Genomic DNA, 13,093 nt, shown 5'->3' on the forward strand with positions numbered 1-13,093 from the left:
TGAATGAAATCATATGGTATTTGTCTTTCTATGACTCAGTTCTCTTAGCATTATACTCTAGCTCCATCCATTGTTGCAAACAGCAAGATTTCATTCATTTTTAAGGCTGAATAATATTCCATTGTGTGTGTACACACACACACACACACACCACATTTTCTTTATCAGTCCATCAACTGATGGACACTTGAGCTGCTTCCATATCTTGGCTAATGTAAATCATGCTGCTATAAACATAAGGGTGCATGTATCCCTTTGAATTAGTGTTTTGTATTCTTCTGTAAATATCCAGTAGTGGAATTACTGGATCAGGTGGTGATTCTATTTTTAACTTTTGGAGAAACCTCCATACTGTTTTCCACAGTGGCCACACCAGTTTGCATTCCCACCAACAGCATGAGGGTTCCTTTTTCTCCACATCCACTCCAACTTCTGTTGTTTGTATTTTTTAATTTTAGCCATTCTGACAGGTATGAGGTGATATCTCATTGTGGTTTTGATTTGCATTTCCCTGATGATAAGAGATGATGAGAATCTTCATGTATTTGTTGGCCATCTGTATGTCTTTGGAGAAATGTCTATTCATGTCTTATGTCCATTTTTTAATTGGATGATTTGTGGGTATTAAGTTATGTAAGTTCTTTTGTATAAGTATATTTTGGATACTAACGCTTTATCAGCTATGTCATTGTAAATATCTTCTCCTATTCTGTAGGTTGCCTTTTACTTTTGTTGATTGTTTCCTTCACTGTGCAGAAGCTTTTTATTTTGATGTAGTCCCAATAGTTTATTTTTGCTTTTGTGGCCTTTGCCTCAGGAGATATATCTAGAAAGAAGTTTTATAGCTGATGTCAAAGAAGTTATTCCCTATGTTCTCTTCTAGGATTTTCATGGTTTCAGGTCTCACATTTAGGTCTTTCATCCGTTTTGAATTTATTTTTTGTGTATGGTGTAAGAAAGTGGTCCAGTTTCATTTTTTGTATGTTGCTATCCAGTTTTCCCAACATTATTTGTTGAAGAGACAGTCTTTTTTCCCACTGGATGTTCTTTCCTGCTTTGTTAAAGATTAATTGACTATATAATTGTGGGTTTATTTCTGGGTTTTCTATTCTGTTTGATTGATGTATGTGTCTGTTTTTGTGCCAGTGCTGTACGGTCTTGATGACTACAGCTTTGTAATAGAACTTGAAGTTCAGAATTGTGATACCTCTGGCTTTGCTTTTTTTTCCCAAGATTGCTTTGGCTATTTGGGGTCTTTTGTGGTTCCATACAAATTTTAGGATTGTTTGTTTTGGTTCTGTGAAAAATGCTGTTGGTATTTTGATATGGATTTCATTAAATGTATAGATTACTTTGGGTAATATGGACATTTTAACAATATTCTTCCATTCAATGAGCATGTATTGTCTTCCCATTTCTTTGTATCATCTTTCACTTCTTTCATCAGTGTTTTTTAGTTTTCAGAGTACAGGTCTTTCACCTCTTTGGTTAGGTTTATTTCTAGGTATCTTATTATTTTGGGTACAATTGTAAATGGGATTGTTTTCTTAATTTCTCTTTTTGCTTCTTCATTATTGGCGTATAGAAATGCAACAGATATCTGTATATTGATTTTGTATCCTGCAACTTTACTGAATTCGTTTATCAGTTTTAGCAGTTTTTTGGTGGAGTCTTTAGGATTTTCTATATACAGTATCACATCATCTGCCAATAGTGGAAGTTTTACTTCTTCCTTATGGATTTGGATGCCTTTTATTTCTTTCTGTTGTCGGACTGCTGTGGCTAGGACTTCCAATACTATGAGAGTGGATGTCCTTGTCTTGTTGCTGACCTTAGGGAAAAAGCTCTCAGTTTTTCCCCATTGACAATGATGTTAGCTGTGGGTTTTTCATATGTGGCCTTTATTATGTTGAGGTATGTTCCCTCTAACCTACTTTGTTGAGGGTTTTCCTCATGAATGGATGTTGTACTTTGTTAAATGCTTTTTCTATGTCTATTGAAATAATCATATGGTTCTTTTCTTTTATTGGTATGATGTATCACATTGATCAATTTGCAAATATTGAACCACCCTTGCAACCCAGTAATATATTCCACTTGATCACGGTGAATGATTTTTTTAATATATTGTTGAATTTGGTTTGCTAGTATTTTCTTGAGAATTTTTGCATCTGTATTCATCAGGGGTATTGGCCTGTAGTTCTCTTTTTTAGTGGTGTCTTTATCTGGCTTTGGTATCAGGGTAATTCTGGCCTCATAGAATAAATTTGGAAGTTTTCTATTTTTTGGAATAGCTTAAGAATAGGTATTAATTCTTCTTTAAATATTTGGTAGAATTCCCCTGGGAAGCCATCTGTTCCTGGACTTTTGTTTGTTGGGAGTTTTTTTGATTACTGACTCATTTTCTTTCCTGGTTATCAATCTGTTCAAATTTTCTATTTCTTCCTGTTTCAGTTTTGGTAGTATATATGTTTCTAGGACTTTATCCATCTCTTCTTGGTTGTACAATTTGTTGGCATATAGTTTTTCATAATATTCTCTTATGATTGCATTTCTGGAGTGTTTGTTGTTATCTCTCCTCTCTCATTTGTAATTTTATTTGAGTCCTTTCTCTGTTTTTCATGGTAAACCTGTCTAGAGGTTTATCAATTTTATTGATTTTCTCAAAAAACTAGCTCCTCGTTCATTCATCTGTTCTATTATTTTTTTAGTTTCTATATCATTTATTTCTGCTCTGATCTTTATTCCTTCCTTCTGCTGGTATTAGGTTTTTTTTTTTTTTTTTCTTTTTATGGCTCCTTTAGGTATTAAGTTGTCTATTTGAGATTTTTCTTGCTTCTTGAGGTAGGCCTATATTTCTATAAACTTGCCTCTTAGAACTGCTTTTGCTGCATCCCAGACGTTTTAGATGGCTGTGTTTTCATTTTCATTTGTTTCCATGTACTGTTTTGTTTCGTCTTTATTTCCTGGTTGACCCATTCATTGTTTGGTAGGATGTTATTTAACCTCCATATATATGTGGTCTTTCCAGATTTTTTTCTTGTGGTTGACTTCTTGTAGCGGTTAGAAAATATGCATGGTATGATTTCAATCTTCTTGAATTTGTTGAGGCTTGTTTTATGGGCAAGTGTTCCATGTACACTTGAAAAGAATGTGTATTCTGCTGTTTTAGGATGGAATGTTCTAAATATATCTGTTAAATTCTTTTGGTTCAGGGTGTCATTCAAAGCAGTTGTTCCCTTGATTTTCTGTTTAGATGTTCTGTGTATTGATATAAGTGGGATATTAAAGTCTCCTACTCTTATTGTATTATTATCGGTTAGATCCTTTATGTTTGTTTTTAATTGTTTTATGTGTTTGGGTGCTCCTGTGTTGGGTGCATAAATATTTACAATTTTTGTACCTTGTTGGATTGTCCTCTTTATTATTATATAGTGTCCTTCCTTGTCTCTTGTTACAGTCTTTGTTTTAAAGTCTACTGTGGGGTACCTGGGTGGCTCAGATGGTTGGGCATCTGCCTTTGGCTCGGGTCATGATCCCAGGGTCCTGGGATTGAGTCCCACATTGGGCTCCTTGCTCGGCAGGGAGCCTGCTTCTCCCTCTCCCACTGTTGCTCCCCCTGCTTGTGCTTTCTCTCTCTGCCAAATAAAGAAATAAAAGCTTTAAAAAAAATAACAAAGTCCACTTTGTCTGATATAAGTATTGCTACTCCGGCTTTCTTTTGACATCCATCTGCATGATAGATGTTTCTCCACCCCCTCACTTTCAGTCTGCAGGTGTCTTTAGGGCTCAAATAAGTCTTTTGTAGGCAGCATATAAATGGGTCTTGTTTTTTTTTATCCATTCTGTCACCTTATGTCTTTTGATTGGAGCATTTAGTCCATTTATATTCAAAGCAATTACTGATAGATGTGTATTTATTGTCATTTTATTATTTGTTTTGTGGTTGTTTCTGAAGATCTTTTCTGATCCTTTCTTGTCTTTCTCATGGTTTGCTGATTTTCTTTAGTGATATAACTGGATTTCTTTCTCCTTATTTTTTGCATATTTGTTAGTGGTTTTTGATATATGGTTATCCTTAGGTTTGTATATAACTTCTGCATATAGCAGTCTACATTAAGTAGATGGTCATTTAAGTTTGAACCCATTCTTTACACCTCTCCTCTCCATGTTTTAGGTATATGCTGTTATATTTTATATCCTTTTATTTTGTGACTTTCTTGACTGATTTTTTTTACATAAATATTCACTTTTTTTTTTTTTTTTTTACTGCTTTTGTGTTTTCTACCTTATGCTGTCACTTTTAGTTTCTCCTTTCCACTCAAAGATCCTTTTAATATTTATTACAGGGTTGGCTTAGTGGTCATGAACTCCTTTAGTATTTGTTTATCTGGGAAACTGTATCTGTGTGTTCTAAATGAGGGCTTTGCTGGGTAGAATATTCTTGGCTGCATATTTTCCCCATTCATGCTATTGCCTTCTGGCTTGCCAAGTTTCTGTTGAAAAACCTCCTGTCAGCCTTATGGGTTTTCCCTTATAAGTTACTGTCTTTTGTCTTGCTGCTTTTAAGTTTTTTTCTTTATCACTATAATTTGGCAATTTAATTACAATATGTCTTTGTATGGGTCTGCTTTTGTTGATTTTGATGGGAGTTCTCTGTGCCTCCTGGATTGGGATATCTGTTTTCTCCCCCAGATTATGGAATTTTTCAGCTATTATTTCTTCAAATAAATTCTCTGCTCCCTTCTCTCTCTCTTCTTCTGGGACTCCTATAATGCAAATGTTATTACACTTGATGGAGACACTGAATTCTCTAGGCCTATTTTCATTTTGCATAATTCTTTTTTCTCTCTTTTGTTCACCTTGATTACTTTCTAGTACGCTTGTCTTGTAGGTTTTTAATTCATTCCTCGGCTTCTTCCAGCCTGCTGTTCTTTCCATCAAGCATGTTTCTCATTTCATTTTTGTGCCCTTTATGTCTGCTATGTTACTCCTTATCTCTGTGTTATGGGTCTTACTCATGTTTTCCACTCTTTTGTCTGAGTGTCCTTATGATCATTACTTTAAATTCTCTATCAGGCATGTGACTTATAGCTTTTTCACTTACATCTCTGGTCATGGCCTTGTCCTGTTCTTTCGTTTGGGATGAATTTATCTGTCTTCTTGTTTTATCTAATTAGTCTCTTTGCATGTTTATTTGTGTTAGGAAAGTCATCTACATCTCCCGCTCTTGAGGGTAATGACCTTATGAAGAAGAGGTCCTGGAGTGCCCTGCCATGTACTGGCCCCTGCTCCCCAGGGTCTGGCACTTCCAGGAGTGTGTCCAGTGTGTGCTGCATGTGCTCTGCTGTTGTGTCCTGGCTGCTTCATCCTCAAGCCACTAGTCTGCAGAGGCTTTCTGTGTCTCTTGTGGGCAGTGTTTGGTCCCCGGCCTGAAGGTGGTGCGTTTTAAGTAGGTATGCTTGTTGTATTTGTGAAATGAGACCTGTCACCACCACTGCCGAACTGAGGCCCTGCAAAATACCCCTGTCAGGAGCCGTGGTGTGGGCAGGGGTTTGGGCCGGTCTTCTGGTGAAGGGGGTCTGCTGTGCTCGGACTGAGGCAAGTGTGATTGGAAGGGGTGGTTCCACTATGGCGGGGTGGGGCTTGGTGTAAGCAAGTTAGGTAGCCAGTGTCTGAGCTGTGCTCGTTCCTGAAGGTGGCTGGGGAGGAAAAGGGTACCTGGCGGTTCCTTTGTTTCTTGAGGCGCCTCTCTGTGAACGCTGCTTCTCTGGGACATGCTCTGAGATAAGCAACTAACCTCCCTGTGTGTGCCCCAGGTGCTCTTAAGATCGCTGTTCCCATGCCGTATGTCCATAGGCTGTTTGCCCTGCCTTTTCTCCAAGAGCAGTACAGTGCCTTCTGACCTCTCCCAGAGCCAAGCATGCTGACCTTTAAAACTGTAGGCTTTAAGTCCTACTGGTTGCAAGAACTCATGAAATTGTTTTCCAAGCCATTTGCTGTGGTGATTCGTTTTCCCCTTGGGTTCCCCTGTGTGTTCATCTGTCTCTCGCCCTTCTCTACTACTGTGACTACCTCCCCACCCCATTGGCCACGATCCTCCATTTCTCTCCCAAACCATGTCTCTGCACTTCCTATGCTCCGTCCTCTTCTCTACCCTTAGTTGTGGAGTTTGTTCTGCCAGTCTTCAGGCCAATTTCTGGGGTATTTAGGATGATTTGATAGTTATCTGGTTGTATTCATGGGACAAGTGGAGCCTAGGGTCCTCCTACTCCACTGCCATTTTTTCTCTCTCCTGACTGAATTTTTCATACCAACCTTTTATAAAAGAAGTGTGTTTTCTTTGGGAGAGAGTCTAGAGTTTTTCATGTTTGGGCTTGTTAAGCCAGGGCCCATGAACCCCTTCACTTTTAATGAACAGGAAGATAAAAAAAAAAAAAAAAGAAGATAAAGAAAATTGGTGATAGGGATTTATTGTTATGATCTAAAAGTATTCTTAATAGCTGACTGTATTATCTAATTACCACCAAAGTTGTTACTTTTATAAATCAAAGTTATAATTTTGGTGAGACCCTCCACCCAACTTTTAACAGCAATGTAGCTAATCTTCCTGTATAATAGGAGAATTCATTTACTTATTTACATACGTGTTTTGCAAAAGTAATTTTTCTTGAAAGTCACTTCAGGAAGTTACATTACTCAAAGTTGGATATCCTTTGAGTGTTTTAATGAGATTAGAAGAAAAAAATCTGTTTGATTATACCTACATTGCATATTTTCCAGGCTTAAATTATTTTTGGCCTTGTTTAATGACATAGAACTGTAGAGATTTTATGTGGTAGGATTCTGAAGAACTTTGGCCTTACCCACGGGTCTCACCTCCAGAAGCGGAGTTAGGCACCTCTGTTTTTCCAGAAGGAGCCTAACTCCAACCATGGCTGACAGTTAAAGCATCTGGTCCTGCTCTCTAGGTAGGGCAGAGAGCGGAACCTTTTAAAAGACCTGCTGTGGGGAATAATATTTATGGAAGCCTCACTCAAGGATATATAGTATAGCTTTACTCCAGGTTGGAGAGTCTAACCTAAGGGGTCCATCCATGGACGAGCTTTAGGTTTCCATGATTCCAATTCTTAATCTCAGGAAAGAAACTGAGGGTTGCTGGAGTGGTGGGGATGGGAGGGATGGGGTGGCTGGGTGATGGACATTGGGGAGGGTGTGGGCTATGGTGAGCACTGTGAATTGTGTAGAACTGTTGAATCACAGACTTGTACCTCTGAAACAAATAATACATTATATGTTTAAAAAAGAAGGAGAAGAAGAAGAAGAAGAAGAAGAAGAAGAAGAAGAAGAAGAAGAAGAAGAAGAAGAAGAAGAAGAAGATAGTAGGAAGGGAAAAATGAAGGGGGGGGCAATCAGAGGGGGAGACGAACCATGAGAGACTACGGACTCTGAGAAACAAACTGAGGGTTCTAGAGGGGAGAGGGGTTGGGGGATGGGTTAGCCTGGTGATGGGTATTAAAGAGGGCACATACTGAATGGAGCACTGGGTGTTATAGGCAAACAATGAATCATGGAACACTATATCAAAAACTAATGATGTAATGTATGGTGATTAACATAACATAATAAAATAAAATAAGTGCAAAATATTATGCCAGGGTGTTTTTCGAGAGGATACATAGCATTTTATCAAGATTCTCAGAGTTGTCCATGATCCAAAATATGTTAAGGACAGTACACTAGAATCACTAAAATATATCTTCTATTTAGCCTGACCAGCAGTGAGAGAACCAATTTGAATGTGTTGGTTGGTGTGAGCCTTTAGCTTATGGTGAGTGATTTTTTTAGTATAACACCTGTATGAAACTCATCTCTGTGTTAATTCTAAGAAGTGTTTAAAGCTGCTGTTTATCTCACTTCATAGTACCCACTTTGAGTCCCTTGGGAAAAATTTCTCTTTGGTAACTGTGTCAGGAGTACTTACCCTTCTCCTTAACAGCCAGTTTGTTTTAACCTTACTGTCTCTGAGAAACTTGTTCCTGCTATTGGCTTCTAGAAAGCCAAATACATGGTTTGCTCCTTGCATGTATAATCTCAATCATGGCTTCACCATTTTTCAGCACTTGAATTTGTTTGCCTCATTTTAAAACCATTTTTAACATTTTTTTTTGTCTTGGTATGTTGTCAGTATCTTTGTAACTCATCTTACATATTACTTGGGACCTGACAAGTTTTATCTCAATAAAAATAATGTTTTTTTTTTTTTTTTTTGGAGGGACTACTTGTTTTTACTGATACTTATTTTTTTTAACAAGGCTGCTATATGGTAATACAGTATTTTATTCTGTTCATTAATAACTAATACTCAAGATCTTTTATAATATTAATAGAACTTAATCTAAAAGAATCAACTTACTTTGTTTACATTTCAATATTGGGTATGAGAGTCAAAATAATTATGGTCAAAATTATTACATAAAAAATTTTAGTAAATGCTCGTTGTTAGTCTACATACAATTTAGTTATTGGCATAAAGTTATTTAGTTGCCAGGAAGAACATTTGGTTTACTTCACTAATAGGAATATCTCTTAATGCTGGGATGGCCTCTTCTTGGTATTTCTTCTGCTGTTGATTTTTAGCATAGTTATCTGTGATTGTATGAATGGAGTTGAGTGGAGAGGTACTCATCATGTTTATTCCTAACAAGAGTACGTAACCAATTACTATATAATGAGGAAGTAGACGGGCAATGCAGCTGCCTAGTATTTTTGAGGCCACTAGGTTAATCCTAAGGAGTTTAGCCAAGATTCAGGAATAAATGCCCACACAAGATACAGGATGAAGCCAAATTGGGAGCTTAAGAAAAGAACAAAGCCATAAATCGCTCTTTCTGACAATGGCGACGGTGAATTTCCCACCATTTTCCCTGTGGCTTTAGACAATTCTGCAGGATTCGCCTCCCTGCGCAAAGGGTTTGGCAGGGCCGGGCTCGGGGCACGCCCGCCTCCCCAGGTCTGGGCCACGGCGCCCGAGCCCGGGCCCTGCCCTCTCGGGGGAGCTTCAGTTTCTTATTCAAGGGTTGGGGGGTGGGAGGGGCCCTTGACCTTGGGTCCTCGAAGCGCCCACTCAGGCCCCTTCCGACAGCTCGGCCACTTCAGCGCTGAGTCCCCCGCGCAAGCACCTTCTGGAAAGCCTGCGTGAGGGCGAGAAAGGGAAAAACTAAAGGAAAGGCCGGGTCGCTACGGCGCCCCCCGCTCCTGCCCAGGTGCAGGCGCACCGCGACCCTTACCGGCCCGGAGCGCGCGAGCGCCGGGGACGGCTGGGTCCAAAAATAATGTATTTATTGATTTGGTATTTTAACCACAGGTGTCTAATATATTGTCATGTATTGCATTAGATACTGGGAATTAAAAAGTCCAATAAGAGAGGCCCATACCCCCTTAAAACATGTGTTGTCTGGGAGGACAAGAGGAGATGCAAAATGTTATGCGTGCTTTGCTTGTGTCATGTCCTTGTGTTGTAACAGAGTGAGGTCATTCCAAGGAGGATAGTCAATTCTGACAGGAAAGTCAGAAAAGGCTTGGAACGGGAGTGACTGCCGAACTGGGTCCTGGGAGGCAAGTAGGTGTTACCACCAAAGAGTGATGCTTTAGATTTTTATTCTAAATCAAAGTTACAACATTTTGGTAGACCCTCCACCTAACTTTGAACAGCAGTGTGGCTAATATCCCCATTCAGCAGAAGTCATTTAGTTATTTACATATATGTTTTGCAACTCAACTAATTTTTCTTGGAAGGCAAATAAAGGCATGAAGGCCAAGGAAACAGTGCCAGGTCTGGTATGTTTTGGAAACTGCAAATAGTTTGGCATGGCTGGAGTGTAGGGTTATGGTAAACAGCAAAACCAGCCACGTAGGAAGGGCCTGGGTTCTGATGGGCCTTGTAAACCAGGCTGAACAATTTGATCTTTATCCTCAAGGCTGTGGGGAGTCAATGAAATATTTTAATCAGGGGAATAAGAGTATAAAATTTGGGTTTTATAAAATCACTGGGGTGTGTGGGATGGATTGGAGGGTGTAAGCTGGGAGTAGGGAGGACAGTTAGGAAATTATTAAGGTAGTCCGATTGAGAAATGTAAGTCTCACACCATTGCCTGGCACACTGTAAATGATGTATGTGCCCTAGAGGGGAAGGGTCTCCATTTTGTCAGGAGAAAAAAGGAAATTATTGGAGCAATACTGAAAATATTACCCCATTTATGAAAATGCATGCACATAAAAGGGTTATATTCTTATGGACTATTTAAGACTAAGGTCTGAAAAGGATACACACCGGACTGCTAACAAGTGGTTATAACTTTGGAGAGAGGAATGGAATTGGGAGAGAAGAGATGAAGGCGAATCTTCACTTCTTTACCCATTTATTGAGAAAATTAAAAAATATATATATCCATATATTATTTACATAACAATTTCTAAGAAGAATGAATGGGGAGTGAGGGAGTGGAGGCAGGTGTTGGATACTATTCTCTGGGGGGTATGAATGTGGAGGGTGGAAATAAATGAGATAGTGACCCACAGGGTACTGTCTCAGGAAGAACAGATGAGCACAGCCCATCAGTTGACTGTTGGAGCACTGCTTGTGAGCAGGGCTCAGTCCTATGCCTTCCTTTCAGAAGGAACCCACTTCTCATTTACCTATCCCTTGGCTTCTCTCCTCTTCACTCCCACTCAAGGGAGGCATGGCCTTGGTTACTCTCAATGTAACTGCTTTACTTTGCTAAGGGAAATGATGCTTAATTAGTACTTGAAAGCAGAGCATTATTTCTAATTCACTGTATGGTCCAAGTCAAAGCACACCAAAAATCTATATCTGAACATATTTTGCATAATGCATTTTACTCTTCTAAAGTGTGAAAATCATAACTCTGTTCTTTGGGATGATTTGGGACAGATGTGAAGGGCCTGGATCAGAACACATGGTGGGGGGGGGGGGGCATGTCACTGCGCACTGGGCTTGATGTATGAGCAGCAGTGCCCACCAAAGTTCATCCTGGCTTTGGAGTCCCATCAGAGGTGAGCCCTGCTCGGGGGGGTGCAACCGGACAGATGCTCTCTGCTGATGACCTAGCAATGTGATTTTTAGGAGGCCTGTATGAGTGAGAGTTTTCCAGAGAAACAGAAACAATAGGAGAAACACATGAGATAGAGAGGGAAGGAGAAGGGGAGGGAGAGAAGGAGAGAGAGATTTATTTTAAGGAATTGGTTCATGTGATTATGGAAGCTGGCAACCTGTCAGCTGGACACCCAGAGAAGAGCCAATGTTGTGATTCAATTCCAAAAGCTATCTTCTAGCGGAATTCCTTCTTATTCAGGGAAGGTCAGTCTTTTGTTCTATTCAGGCCTTCAACTGATTGGATGAGGGCCCCCCATATTATGGAGGAGGGTAATCTGCTTTACTCAAAGTCTAGTGATTTAAATGTAAATCTCATCCAAAAACATCTCCACAGAAACACCCAGAATAATGTTTGACCAGATATCTGGGTACCATGGCCCAGCCAAAGTGACACATAAAATTAACAATCACAGGGCCCTTACTAGCATAAATTCTAGAGTGGCCTGAGGTATCCAGCCCTGGTTTGGATAGGACCAACTTATTCACTGTGAGTCAGAGAGTTCCTGACAGAGGGACTAGACTGGCCTCCTGTTAATACCGAGGAGTTTAGTTTTGCTTTGGTCCCCAGCTCATCACTGAGGCCCTAAGAAGGTTCCCCCTTGTATGACTGGTGCTTTCCATGGAACATGGAGTCTAGCTTATTTCTTCTTTCTCTCCCCCACCACCCTCCTCCTCCTCCTTTCCTTCTCCCTCTTCTTCCTCCTTCTCTTCCTCCTCTCCCTATTCCTCTTCTCCTCCTCCCTCTTTTTCCCCTCCTCCCCCTCCCCTTCCTCCTCCTTCTTCAATACAGTTGACATACAGCATTATATTAGTTTTAGGTTTACAACATAATGATTTGATATACATTGCAAAATGATTATCAGTTTAGTTAATGTCCATCACCTCACATAGTTACAGATTTTTTTTCTTGATATGAGAACTTTTAGGATCTACTCTTTTAGACACTTCCAAATATATGATACAGTATCATTAATTATAGTTACCATGCTGTACATTATAACCCCGGGACTTATTTATCTTCTAATTGGAAGTTTGTGCCTTTTGACCACCTTGACGCACTTTGCCCACCTTCCCACCCCCTGCCTCTGGCAACCACTAATCTGTTCCCTGTATCTATGAGCCCATGTGTCTTTTAGATTCTACATACAGTATGTCTTTGTGCTCTGACTTCTTTCACAGAGCATAATGCTCTCAAGGTTCATTCATGTTGTTACAAATGGCAAGATTTTGTTCTTTTTTTATGGTGGAATAATAATTCATTGTGTGTGGGTGTGAGTGTGCATATGTCTATCACATTTTCTTAATCCATTTACCCATCAACAGGCAGTTAAGTTGTTTCCATGTCTTGGCTATTGTAAATAATGCTGCAATGAACATGGGGATGTGGATACCTTTTTAGATGGTGATTTGTTTTCTTTGGATAGATACCCAGACTTGGAATTGCTGGATCATATGGTGTTTTTAGTTTTAATTTTTTGAGGAACCTCCATAGCATCTTTCATTAGCTTTTTCTGGTTCTCTTTTCCTTTCCCGGACATGTATCAGTTAACTTTGCTTCTTTAGGATTCCTGAAACCCAGAATGATGATCCTATTCTAGAAGAAAGAGTGTATTATTAGAGCAAACAAACAGAGGATTCCCAGCAAGATCACAGTGATACACGTGGAGCTGTTTCAGGCTGCTCTTGTCTGTGATCCTGGTAGGACTACTGCTGTCCCTGGCCTCTGTCACCGCCATCTGCCCCAAGGACTGCCTTGCTCTTCTCTTTTCATACAACTGAACTGGGCCTCAGAGGCCTGTTCCTGAGGACTGGTCAGCAGAGGGGAGTGGAGGCTGTAGTCTGATTAGGACAAGTGCTAGTTTTTTTTTTTTGTTTTTTTTTTTTTTTTAAAGTCCTATTCTGGGCTGTTATGGGGAA

At 39.6% G+C, this 13,093-nt stretch overlaps 1 protein-coding gene and 1 pseudogene across 1 annotated transcript in view; one reads left to right on the forward strand and one right to left on the reverse strand.

The window, feature by feature from the left end:
* FGF2 (fibroblast growth factor 2) overlaps positions 1-13,093 on the forward strand; it is a 63,880-nt gene that overhangs the window by 13,505 nt on the left and 37,282 nt on the right.
* LOC116637425 lies at positions 8,426-10,364 on the reverse strand (annotated as a pseudogene).

This window comes from Phoca vitulina, unplaced genomic scaffold, assembly GCF_004348235.1.
Source record: "Phoca vitulina isolate PV1807 unplaced genomic scaffold, GSC_HSeal_1.0 scaffold14, whole genome shotgun sequence".
NCBI lineage: Eukaryota > Metazoa > Chordata > Mammalia > Carnivora > Phocidae > Phoca > Phoca vitulina.